We start from the raw sequence: 14,345 nt of genomic DNA, 5'->3' as shown, positions 1-14,345 counted from the left end.
CTGTGTTTAATGTAAGAAGTCAGAAAAGAAAGAAATATCATTTCAATATCTTTAAGAAGTGTGAGTAAAAATGAGCCAGAAAAGTATGAAATTGACAATAAAGACTTAGAGCATCAAATGAAGTGAAACATGGTTCTCTAAAAGGTATAATATAATACATTTTTCACCCATAAAGTACATTAAAAAGAGCGGAGGACCTATAAATAATACTAGAATTGAAACAGGGGCATATCTATAGAGTCAGTACAGTTTTAAAAGTAATTCAGTGATTAAATTTTCAACTATTTGAGAACAATATAAACAAACATGAAATAAACACAAGTTCTCAAACAAATTTATTACCTAAATTAACCCAAAGAGAAAAAAGTTTGAAGAGCCTTTTATAGACCTATATAGTTATATAGTTAGAAATATATTTACAAAGTTTGTGGATATCAAGTTTTATAGGAACCTATTGTAAAAATGTATATATTTACAATTGTCCCTAGTTCCTGGTAAGTTTTCAAAATACTTGGAAGACCTCGGGTGATAAAAATGCCTTTATTATGTTAATGAGGTAACTTAATATGAACTATTCGATAGCTTCATCATCAGGGATGGACACAAGAAAGATCAATCATGTTATTACTTGGTTGGAACTTTGGGCCATCCCAACCTTCCAGGCTGGAGCTTCAGTTCAATCATGTGGCCAATAATTCCACTAAGCATACCTATCTAGTGAAAATTTCATAAAAACTCTGAACACTGAGGCTTAGTAGACCCTTGTGGTTGGCAAACACACTGATACCTATATACACAAATACCTATATACACAAATACCAGGTGATAACTCACCTGGATTCTATGAGGGTAGGACATAGAAGCTCCACTCCCACCTTCTGAAAGTCTTCTCCATGTGTCTCTTCATGTGCTGTTCCTAATATGTATCCTTTATAATAAAGCTACAATTATAAATATAGCGCTTTTGTCAGATTCTACAAGTCATTCTAGCAAATTGCCAAACCTGGGCAGACTGTGATAAACTCCAGATTTATGGTTGGTCATTCAGTAGTACAGATGACCTCCAAGACTTGTGACTGGTGTTTGTAGTAATGGCAGTCTTATGAAGAACTTTACCCTTAACTTGGTAGGATCTGCAGTCGCTCTGTGCAGTTAGTGTCAAAATTGAGTTTAATTGTAATATACCCAATTGTCCTATTAATGTTAATAAGACTGTTCAACATCAATCCTCTGATACCAGAGGATTCTATAGTCAATAAAATTGTTCAGAGAATTAACAAAAATTCCATATCCCAACTTTCTTTTATGGCTGAAGAAATTGTGATTTTAAAATTTAAGTGACTTGCCTCAAATCAAATTTTTAGTAGGGAAGGATCTTGAATTGCTATCGAGCTCTTGAACTTGCAAACTCAAGTACAAAACCTTTTTACCACACTCTGCTAATAACATCAAAGTATAAATTAGTAAGTTACAAAGAATTTAAAATGTTAGTAAATACAAGTAAAGCTTTAAAAAACTTTTATTTAACAATATCACAAGACTTGGAATTATTAAACTAACTTTGGCTATGGTTAGGTTTACAGAGAACATTCATACTATATCTACGTGTGAGTAGATAACTGTTGAAAGAATTGCTGCAAAATTGTTCTAATTATAATTTTTAGTTTAATGTATTATCTACTATTCTATGCAGCTGTCTTTGCAGTAATCCAAAACCAAATACAATATCAGTAAGGCCTTATTTATCCGTAAGGAAAAGAGATAAACTTGACCTCAATTTTTGAGGTGCTATGAATAACCGAGGACAAAATGAAATTATGTAATCTGAGAGAAGAGACATCAAATGTTTTCTTCAATAGAGGACTAGAAAAGGAAGATAGTAATTTATGACCACATGTAAGTTATATTGAAGCAAGGGAAGAAAAAGTTCCAAAGCAAATTCATTGCAGTAGAACACTTACATGAAAGCAGAAATGTATATTCTGATTTAATTTTTTTAACCTTTGGCGTTTCTGTACTTTTAAAACCTATTTGTGTTTATACCAGTTAAATGATAATCTGGTTTCTTTACTTCTTTCTGCTCTTTTCATTTTGTAAAAAAGATTAGAGATAGAGTTGGATTCAAAATTAAAAGGGTCAACGTATTGTATACTTTTTAAAATAAAGCTTTTGATTTAAATCCTGACTACTATTGATTATTCAATATCATTATATTGGAATAAAAATGAAATGGACAGTGAGAATGGAAAATGCACATAATATAATGAGAAAAGTAAAAACAGCTTGAATGAATTATTGTTGCTCTTGTGATGGGACATAATATTTAATCTATAATGGAACACAGACAATCAGACAGTGTACTTAAACAGAAGCTTTTTGCTAAAAAGATGACATCATGTAATTACAGTTTCAGTTAAAAAAAGAGGCTGATGTTTATTCCTGGATGTGTTTATCTGAAATATTATGGACGGTAAGTCTGTAAAATGAAGATTATTTGGGTTCTTAGAGCAATATATATACGTGTGTGTGTGTGTGTGTGTGTGTGTGTATTTTTATATATACACAAATACCTATACCTACACACACACACACACACACACACCCTTATACCAGAAAAAACACTAGGGGAAAATAAATGTCTAAACTAGTAAATTTAGCTCGTATGATATTTTGTTGCATTACTGAACAGTCATTAGTATATAACTTATAAGTGATTGAAATTATTACTAAAATATTTGCTATTTCTTAGAGTTTACATAGTTTCTTGGCTTTCTATAACCCATATTCTAGTTTTACATTTAAAAAATTAATTTTATAAATTAATTCTAAGACAAATCTTCAGTGAATTGAGCCTTTTGAATAAAATAAATAATAATAATAATAATATAATTCATTATCTATCATACGTCTATAATATTTAGGGACACATATTTTTCCTGAAAGCTTGACTGGCCACAAGCCCCTCTTATGAGTATATACAGTAAAAATAAGAGTTTAAAAAGTGAGATAATTCTAAAATCACTGTAAATATGGACTCCACCAATAAGATAAATCTTTCACAAAAAATTTAAAAAAAAAAATAGCCACATAGATTAGTTTGAGGATTGTTCACTCCAAGAGTAAAAATATATTTTTGTGTATCTTCAGGAAATAGTCAATTTAAAATTTAATCTCCAAAAAAATATTTTAAAAATTGGAAATTTTCACCCTCTTTTAAAAGTATATTAAATATGAATCGACTGAGTATCATAAAATATCAAAAATAATATTTTAATGAATTCTGGAAAACAATATAAAAATAATGGCAGTATTTTATGTATTCAAATTCTAAAAATGTATTCATTTACCAATTCATTCACCTAAAAAAAATTTGAGGAGCCTGACTTATCTCCCTGATTCTTTTAAGAGCTGAGAATAATTTCTTAGTCCATTTGTGTTGCTACAACAAAATATCGGAGACTGAGAAACTTATAAAAAACATAAATTTATTTTTTTCACAGTTCTAGAGGCTGGGAAGTCCAGGATCAAGCCATGGGCAGGTTTGGTGTCCCATCTTCCAAATGGGAGAAATGCTGTGTCCTCACTTGGCTGAAGGCAGAAAAGGGAGAGAGCAAGATTGCTGAATGCTGCAGGAAGCCTCTTTCTTTTTTAGGACCTTTATCCATTCTAGGAGAGGAGGAGTCCACATTGCCTAATAACCTCTCAAAAACAACACCTCCTAATACTATCAATTGGCAACACTTGAATTCAGGAGCAGACGCATTCAAATCATGGCAGAAAGATAAGTAAAATCAGTCTCTACTGGGAAATTCGGACAAGAAAATCAAAAATTCATGCACAGTGCATTAGTACTACAATTATATTTATCTGTAGGGTTCTACAAAAGCCTGGTGTTGGGTACTCTGAATAAGTCAGGGAAGGCCAAGACTCAAAAGTAATAGGAAATGTTTGTATTATCCCAGGTATAAGGAAAGTGCTTTTCAGATATGTCAAAAGCAAGAAAACATTTAAAATAATGGTAAGTAACTAGTGTAAGTTACTAATGTTAAGTAGTTAGATAAGGCTAATGATGTAAAAAGTATGGTAGACGGTTAAGGCATAGTTCAAGATCTAGTATGCCATGCTTAAAAAAAATCAATAGACAATAAAGAACTATCAAATGATTTGAATAGAGTAATACATGCATGATTGAATTTTTATTACAAGTACATTTTGAAAACAGTGTGGATAATAAAATTAAGAAGACAAGTGACAAATTCTGTACACAGAGATGAGAAAGAAAAAAATCATTTAAGAGGTAATTTCTACTAGGATTCTTAATTTACTGTGTGAGAAAATGAACTAAGACAATAAAGCCAAGAGCAGAAATTGGTAAAACAGAAAACACATGCAATAAAATGTACAAAATTATAAAATTTAACTTTTTGAAAACTAATAAAATTGATAAAACACAAAAAAATTTACTAGATATAAAAAGAAAGATAGGACATATAATTAGTATCATGAGTACAAAAGGAAAATTTTCATATATTAAAAAGAATACAGGACAATATATCTGCCGATAAACTTCACACTTCATAAACTGAACATATTTGTCAAATCTTGGATAAACATGATCTATCACAACTGTCACAAGAACCTATAGAAAATGTGAAATGTAGGTAGTATCCTATAACTTAAAAAGGAGTCGAAATTGAAGTCTAGAAGGTAGTAATGGATACCGTCTTTCCTTAAAAATTTAAGCAAGGAAAAACAACAGTATTTTTATCTACTTATACAGAAAAAAAAGAAAACATTTCTGAAAATGTTTTATGAGGCCAGTATAACATAGATTCTAAAATATGACAGACAGCACAAAATATAATGTAACACCACAAATCTCAATGTAAATTCTCATGAAAGAGTATCAAACAACCTAACAATAATCTAGTAATGTAGAAAAGAATAATGCATTCTAACCGACTTGAGTTTATTCCAGAAATGCATGTGGTATTTTATTTAAAATAATGTAATTCAACGAATTAGAAGAACAAGGTAAACAGTAATGTTTAATTCAGTTTATAAAGAAAATTATTTTATAACATTCAATATCCATTTGATAAAGGATATCTACAGAAAGTCTTACACTAAAAAACATATTCATGTTAAAAATTGTAAAAGCTTTTCCAGTGGACTAGGATGGCCAGTGTCAACATTTCTATTCAATTTTGACCTGGAGGTCATAGATAGATAGTGTAAAAAGGCAATGAAAAAGTATGTGCTGATTGGTAGAAAGAATTGAAACTGTCATTATTTCCAGACTACATTTTCTTACATGTAATTAAATGTAATTAAAATAGTTCAAAAGGATCTACAGGTGCCTCTATAGGTAATTAAAATATTTCAAAAGGAAAGTGAGCACATTGCAGGATACAAGACCAACACAGACGATTCAATTAGAGATGCTCCTGAAATTATGATGGCATTATGTCCTGAAAAAGCCATCATTAAGTGAAAAATATCTTAAGTAAATAATGCATTAAATATAGCTAACCTCCAGAAGATTAGACTGCCCTCCCTTATCACACTCAGAACACTTACCTTAGCCTATTCTGGAACCAAGCCTATTTGATAATATAATGTTGCATATCTCATGTAATTTATTGAATACTCTACTGAAAGTGAAAAACAGAATGGTTATAAAGGTACTCAAAGTATAGTATTGACTATGTATTGCTTCTGCACCATTATAAGGTTGAAAAATTGTAAGTTAAATTTTCATAAGTTGGGGACCATCTGTACATGTATACGTATCAGTAACAAATTTAAACTTAAAAATATATATGACCTTAAAATAAAATCATAAAACATCAATTATCTAAGAAAAACTTAGCAAAATATGTGAGTTCTCTATGCAGAAGGCCATAGACCATCAGTGTGATAAATTAAATTATTTTATTTCAAATATATGAAAATATTAAGTTGAATTATATAACATAATTTAATGCATCATAAAATGTTGAATATCAGTAATTTATTTTAATATTCAATGTTGTAAAGATGTCAAATCTTTCCAAATTGATCTATTAATTGAAAAAAATCAATAAAAATATCAATAGTATGTTTGCATAAATTGATGTCTATTTGTTATTTTTAAATAGAAACAACTAAAGACAAAAAGAGAAACATAAAGCAGAACATTGATGTGTTTACATTACTGGAGCTCAAGACATATTATAAATTATTGTTATTAAAATATTATAATATTGACACAAACAACTAGAACATAGGAAGTTCCAAAATAAACAATTTACACAAGCATATTTGTTTTATGACAAACATGTCATTACATAAAAGAGAAAAGAAGATATTTTCATTTACACAAGCATATTTGTTTTATGACAAACATGTCATTACATAAAAGAGAAAAGAAGATATTTTCAATAATGTTGAGTCATTTGAGTTTCCACAAGTGTGAAAACAGAAAACAAATTATACTCTTTTTTGTATGGTATAATAAACGCAAACCAATTTCATATATTCCAAAGACCAGAGTGTGAAAATTAAAATTATAAAGTTTCTAGAAGATAACATGTGAGAATATTTTCATGACTTTAATGAAGTAAAATATTTCTTTAAAACAAAACTCTAAAGGCAAGCTATAAACAAAGAATGACAAATTGACCTACATTAAAATGAAGAATTTTTGTTCATTTATAAGTATTAATGCAGGAATGAAAAGGGAAGGGCAAGCCATGGAGGGTGAGTCCATAATTGTGATACTTTTATCCAAGAAAGGGCTACATGTTCACACAAAAATAACTACAAGAAAATAAGAAGACAATCAATAGAAAAGTGGTCGACAGACTTGAAATAGCACTTCATAAATAATATCTAATATAATATGAAGACAAGAAAGGGGAACACTTGCATTAGTCATCATAGAAATGTGAATTGAAACCACTGTGAGACATTAATACCTAGTCCCCTGAGAATTGATGAAATTATGAATACAAAGTGACCTGAAGCAATAACAGCTATCATCAGCTTATGTGAGTAACAATTGTTTAAAAACTCTCTTGGGAAAATGTGTAGCAAGTTTACTACTTAAGATGATATAATATAATAACCTTATTGCCTGGTCTATATCACAAATATGAACATATGTATCAAAATTTTCTGTACAGTAATGTGCTCAGTAGAATTATTTTTAGTTGCCTCAGATAAAAACAACCAAATCATTCATCACTATTATAAGTAAATTTTAGCACATTCTTAAAATACAATACTGTGTGAGAAAGATTAAACTTTATCTACATGTAACTAGAGTGTTTTATAATACGTAAAGATTATTTGGATGGTGAGATGTAACACAGTAACACTGGGATAGATGAAAGGCAGACCTTTTATTAATTACAATTCTGAATGTGAGAAGGCTACAAGGCAGAGCATCTCAGAGGTTGCACTGGGGGGACACAGTGACAGTAAACTGGATCTGAGCTGTAGAAACAGCTCATGTACCTCAAATGGCTAGGGCTAGCTGGGTTTGGCGGAGTCCCTGTGGATTATCTAATAGAAATAATTTCAGTGGGTTCTGGAGCTTTGGTTTGTCCTTAGCTGCCTGCTACCTGGCCCTGGGATGATTAAGGTGCATACATTCCCAGAGTTGGAGAATCTAATAGAGGAAACAGAGTGTGGACTTCATCGGCTGCTCAAGAAGGGGAAAGGGCTGCTCTTTAACTAGGACTTCAAATCAGGGTCAAGATAGCTTAATTAAAAAACAAACTATATAACACTACGAATTACCAAGGTATAATGTTAGTTTCATTTTTTAAAAAGCTGAAGGAAATATGCTGTACAATTTAATTTACATAAAAATAAATTTTAAGGCAATGTTTTATATATGTGTTTAGAAGTCAAAATAGTAATTTCCGTTGGAGAGTAGAGATACTCTTAAGGTATGAGTATGAGCTGGATTTGGGGGATCTGGTATAACTCCTTCTTCATCTGTGTAATGTTTCACTTTTTGCAATTTATTAAGCTGTACAGTTATACACTTCTGTGTGTTAGTCTTTTCCCTACAGAAAACTTACATGTATATACATTTGTGTAACCGGTCACTCATACAAGTTAAATAAACTGTTTAAAAGGCTGACTTTAACTCAAATAAATATGTTATGCCATCAAATAAAAAATATACAGGGAAACCCAATTCATTCATTTTATGAGAAGTGATTTGTTCAGGAGAGCTGCTAATTTGTTCTCTCTCCAAAATAGAATTTATTATAATTAATTAGACAAAGAGCATAACAAAAAGGGCAATCCACAGAAGAATTTGTTTTTCCCATCAGTCTTGTATTAGATACAATACATTTATGTTTCTAGTAAAATGGCCACAATAATTATTGCAGAAAACACTACTAGAAGAGAGAATTAGATAGAAACCAGAAACAGAGAGCAAATTAACTGAAGAAGTCGTAACACTTGGAAAAAAATACTTTAATGACTCACAACTAAATGGCAATAATCAATAATAGGCATCCTTTTGTCTAAATGCTATCTTAACAGTAACATTAATCTCATTTCATCCTGAAAGTGGCTCAGGAAAAAATTTTTAAAGATGGGATCAAACTGTAATTGTTATGGATGACTACATAAGGTAATTCTTGACAATACAGAGAACAGCGGTTTATGAGGCTTCTTGCTGAGCACTCCTCAAATGGCAAGTAGAAAGTAAGACATTATATTCTATTTGATCCAGGACTATACAGACTATGCCTATTTTCCATCACAAGAATTAATAATAATCCCTTTCCCTCTCAAAAGTATTCCTGTGTGGACTAAAATTATATGATTACTCCCCAAGCAACAAATTATCTATGAATTTCTCTTTCTTCAAGTATTAGTGATAAACCACTTTTAATATTCAAGAGTCCTTACTATTAATTTCATCTGGGTATCAACCCATGAAACTCTAACTGATTAAAATATGCCAGATTTCATAACTTACTACTATTAATAGAAATCTATAGAAACTAAAAGTCAATTGATGTTCCAAATTTCCTAGTGGTAATTTTCAAATGTTTTCTACTCATACAATGTTCAGAACTTAACACATTGAGTAACTAATTATGTTGAGTTTGAAGTTACGGCAAATTGTTTACCGCTTGGTATTATTCAGCAAATGAATACATATAAATTTTTATGTTCTTTAGCACTCCTAAACTGCAAATCCTTGTTTCTGAGTTAACATTTTATTGGCAGACAGTGGCTATATCCCTATAAGTCGTGAGTATTATTTTCTAGTTTGTTTATAGAAAGTAAATATGCATAGAATAATCTTCCAATCAGGTATATGGCTAGACAAGTAAAAGTCTTTGAATTTGTAATTTGCCAAATGATTTGGAATGAATATTAATTTTAGTATGTAATGCAGATATTATAATTTGCAAAGACATCTCAGAGTACAATTAAAATAATTACTTTCTCATTTACTAAATGATCATAAAATATTTTAGTGTATGTATAATTGAATGTCTAGTTATAACTCTATATTAAGAGATAAGCTGTTTTGCAGCTTTGTATTTTAGCTATATTTTCCAGCAATTTACATATTTGATATTACTTATAATAAAAACATTTCTTATGGAAGTATTGAAATGTTTAATCTTAATGTGTAATTAGTATGTAGAACATATTTTAAAAAGTCTTATGATTTAAATATGTTGGGAGAAAATGCTATGGATATTTTTTAATTAGAGTGAAGAATACACTAAAGAAAAAGCCACTTTATTACCTTTTTCCATTTGATTACAAAAATAATCAAATGGCACTTTTTTGTTTGTTTGTTTGTTTGTTTGTTTTTGAGATGGAGTCTCTCTCTGTCGCCCAGGCTGGAGTGCAGTGGCGCTATCTCGGCTCACTGCAAGCTCCGCCTCCTGGGTTCACACCATTCTCCTGCCTCAGCCTCCCCAGTAGCTAGGACTACAGAAGCCCGCCACCACGCTTGGCCAATTTTTTGTATTTTTAGTAGAAACGGGTTTCACCATTTTAGCCAGAATGGTCTCGATCTCCTGACCTCGTGATTCACCCGCCTCGGCCTCCCAAAGTGCTGGGATTATAGGCATGAGCCACCGTGCCCAACCGGCACTTTCTTTAGTTGACCATTTCTTTACATGTCATGTCATTGAATATTCTTTGTTCCTATGTCTTTAAATAAAATCTGTTTAATTATATAGTGATATTTATAAGTAGACTTTGACTCATACACATTAAAAGATTGCAGTAACTATTTGGTTGGATAGTAGAAATAAAAAAGATACACAGCATTATGTATTTCTTTAGAAAAATTCACAATTCTGCAGTTCAAATTTAAGGTGTCTGCAAAGTCTCTCATATATACATTTACCTCCTCATAGTGATTACCATATATATATCTATATATGTGGTATATACTATATATATTTTGTATGTACTATATATGTATATATACACCAATATCTATATATACCATATATGTATATATACATCTATATCTATATATACTATATATGGTATGTACTATATATGTATATATATACTTATACACACCTAGAGAGATATATAGTTATATATAATATATTTACACATATTATATATTATTATGTATCATATGATATATGGTATATTATATATATATAATTTGTTTTCTTTTTTCACACTAATGGAAACTCAGATGACTCAGCAACATTGCAAATATCTTCTTTTCTATGTAATGCCATGTTTGTCATAAACAGATATGCTTGAGTAAATTATTTTTATTTTTGTACTTCCTATCGATCTACTTGTTCACGTAAACTAGTTATGTTTTGTAGTTTACCATATATATGGTGTATATATGGTATATAATAATATGTATATATACTATATGTATGGTATGTACTATATACTATATATGGTATGTATACTATATATGGTGCATACTATATATACATATATAAAATATATACTATATATGTTATATATGCATATATACCATGGTAATATATATGGTTATATATATTGTATATATGATAATATATGTTATATATGGTTATATATTTATCTGTTAATCACTATGAGGAGGTAAATGTGATGCAGAACATGAAACCTAGATAACTTGGACAGTTGTCTTGGAAAAGGCTCCGTGTCTAATAAGTACCCACTGATTCTTCAAGCCTTTTAGTCTACAAAGAAAATTCATTAATGTTGTTTTTAATGCAAAAGATAACCTTCGAAGGAAAGGCTCTAAGTCAAGTGGAACTTGGATTAGTTTGTCTTCCAAATATTTATTTTTATTTATAATAACTCCAAGTGAGAACTGATTTAAGCTAGTAGACACATTTTTATTAAAATCAATAACTTTGATTTTTTCAAATATTTCTTTTTATTTTACATTCTGGGATACATATGCAGGACGTGCAAGTTTGTTACAAAGGTAAACGTGTGCTATGGTGAATTGCTGCACCTGTCAACCCGTCTCTGAGGTACTAAGTTCTGCAAGGGCATTAGCTATTTATCCTGATGCTCTCCCTCCCCTGCCTGCCCTCACCGCCGACAGGACCCAGTGTATGTTGTTCCCCTTCCTGTGTCCATGTGTTCTCATTGTTCAGCTCCCACTTATAAGTGAGAAAAATATTGTGCTTGGTTTTCTGTTTCTGTGTTAGTTTGCTGAGGATAATGGCTTCCAGCTCCATTCACATGCCTGCAAAAGACATGATGCCATTGTTTTTTATGCTGCATAGCATTCCATGGTGTATATAAACCACATTTTCTTTATTCAGTCTCTCATTGATGGACATTTGGGTTGATTCTGTGTCTTTGCTATTGTGAATTGTGCCGCAATGACCATATACATGTATGCTTCTTTATAGTAAAATAATTTATATTTCTTTGGGTATATACCCAGTAATGTGATTGCTGGGTCAAATGGTATTTCTGGTTCTAGGTCTTTGAGAAATCACCACACTGTTTTCTTACACAACGGTTGAACTAATTTACATTCCTATCGACAGTGTAAAAGTGTTCCTGTTTCTTCACAGACTTGCCAGCATCTGTTGTTTCTTGACTTTTTAGTAATTGCTATTCCTACTGGCATGATATGGTATTTCATTGTGGTTTTGATTTGCATTTCTCTAATGATCAGTGAGGTTAAGTTTTTTTTTTTTTTTTTTTCATATGGTTTTTGGCCACATAAATGTCTTCATTTGTAAAGTGCCTGTTCATGTCTTTTGCCCACTTCTTAATGGGATTTTTTTTTTCTTTTAAATTTGTTTAAGTTCCTTGTAGATTCTAGATAATAGACCTTGGTTAGATGTATAGATTGCAAAAATTTTCTTCCATTCTGTAGGTTGTCTGCTCACTCTGATGTCTTTTGCTGTGCTGAACCTCTTAAGTTTAATTAGATCCCATATATCAATTTTTGCTTTTGTTGCAATTGTTTTTGGTGTTTTCTTCATGAAATCTTTGCTTGTACTTATGTCCTGAATGGTATTGCCTCAATTTTCTTATATGGTTTTTACAGTTTTGGGTTTTACATTTAAGTCTTTAATCCGTCTTGAACTAATGTTTGCATAAGGTGTAAGGAAGGGGGTCCAGTTTCAATTTTCTGCATACAGCTAACCAGTTTTCCCAATACCATTTATTAAATCAGGGATCCTTTTTCCATTGCTTGTTTTTGTCAGGTTTGTTGAAGATCAGATGGTTGTAGGTGTTTGTTCTCATTTCTGAGATCTCTATCATGTTCCATTGATCTATGTGTCTGTTTTTGTACCAGTACCATGTTGCTTTGGTTACCGTAACTTTTTGGCATAGTTTGAAGTTGGGTAGCATGGTGTCTCCAGCTTTGTTCTTTTTGCTTAGGATGTTCTTGGCTACACAGACTCTTTTTTGGTTTCATATGAATATTAAATTAGATTTTTCTAATTCTGTGAAGAATGTCAATGGTAGTTTAATGGGAATAGCATTGTATCTATTATTACATTGGACAGTATGGCCGTTTTCACTATATTGATTCTTCCTATCCATGAGCATGAAATGTTTTTCCATTTGTTTATGTCCTCTCTTATTTCCTTGAGCAGTGATTTGTAGTTCTCTTTAAACAGGCCCATTACTTTCCTTGTTAGCTGTATTCCTAGGTATATTATTCTCTTTTTAGCAATTGTGAATGGGATTTCATTTGTAATTTAGCTCTCTGCTTGTCTATTGGTGTAAAAATATGGAATGCTTCATGAATTTATGTGTCATCCTTGTACAGGAGCCGTGCTAGTCTTCTCTGTATCATTCCAATATTATTATATGTGCTGCCAAAGTGAGCACAACTTTGATTCTTTATTCATCATTTCATTCTCTAAATTTGATTTGGGAAGAACAAATGTGAGGCTAACATTGGGGATATGAGAAATTTTTCTAAACATTCTAGAAATTTATTTTCACCAAATTGTGTAACAGAGGGCACAGTGTGGACAAGATTTTTTTTAAAACAAACTTTATGAGTTTTGTAAGAATGCTGATACAGTATATTTTTATGTCAATATAATTTTGTAAATTAATGTTTATTTTTGTAGCAAATACAATATATAATTTTAATACACCACTTAACTTTGGAATTACTATTCTACCAAATAAATATTTCCAAATAGATATAGAGAAATAATAAATAATATGTGATCATAGAGAAAAATCAGTGAAACTGGAATATAACAGATTTATTTTGTTTAGCTATGAAAATTGTGATCTTACAGACTGGGTCCTCTCAAAGACTTGCTATTATGGCTTTTTAAATTCTCATTATTTTTCATTTTGGGCAAAGGGATTTATTCTGCTTAGGAGACTATTTAGTTGCTGGATAGTATGGAAGTAAAGACTTTGGATAAGGCAACCTGGGACATCATGCCTTGGAATTTTTCCAGACTGTAGGCTTAAGTAAAGAAGAAAGATGTTCATGTCTGTATGATGTATCACAGTTTACTAGCATAAACAAAGAAGAAAAGATTGAGAAATGGTCTCCATGTATATTAAGCTCTGCTGTAACACTTGCTTATAAATACAAATTTATTCTGAGGCAATTGATATACTAATGAACAATTTTAGAATAATGCAAATTTCACATTTGCTTATGCATTATTTCATGTGTGGGAAATTAAATGAATGTGGAAAATTGCTCACAACCAAATCAATTCACAGACACACATAGACACAAATACACACACCATACCTCTTAAACATCTACCACTGCCATTGTGTCACATGGTCTTACAGCATAACACTCCATCAAATTTCAGATTATCATCCATCCATCACTTCAGAATAACTCACAACCTGTAATCCTTCCACAGGTAAACTTCAGG

The 14,345-nt window shown here is 30.9% G+C and overlaps 1 non-coding gene across 1 annotated transcript; it reads right to left on the bottom strand.

Annotated features, from left to right (window-relative positions):
* Window positions 1-13,207: 13,207 nt before the first annotated feature.
* LOC112625684 lies at window positions 13,208-13,314 on the bottom strand. The gene has a single exon (XR_003119745.1). It is a non-coding gene; the product is annotated as a U6 spliceosomal RNA (small nuclear RNA).
* Window positions 13,315-14,345: the final 1,031 nt, after the last annotated feature.

This window comes from Theropithecus gelada, chromosome 5, assembly GCF_003255815.1.
Source record: "Theropithecus gelada isolate Dixy chromosome 5, Tgel_1.0, whole genome shotgun sequence".
Classification (NCBI taxonomy): domain Eukaryota; kingdom Metazoa; phylum Chordata; class Mammalia; order Primates; family Cercopithecidae; genus Theropithecus; species Theropithecus gelada.
The sequence above is the reverse complement of the archived record's forward strand: the minus strand, read 5'-3'. Positions and strand labels throughout refer to the sequence as shown.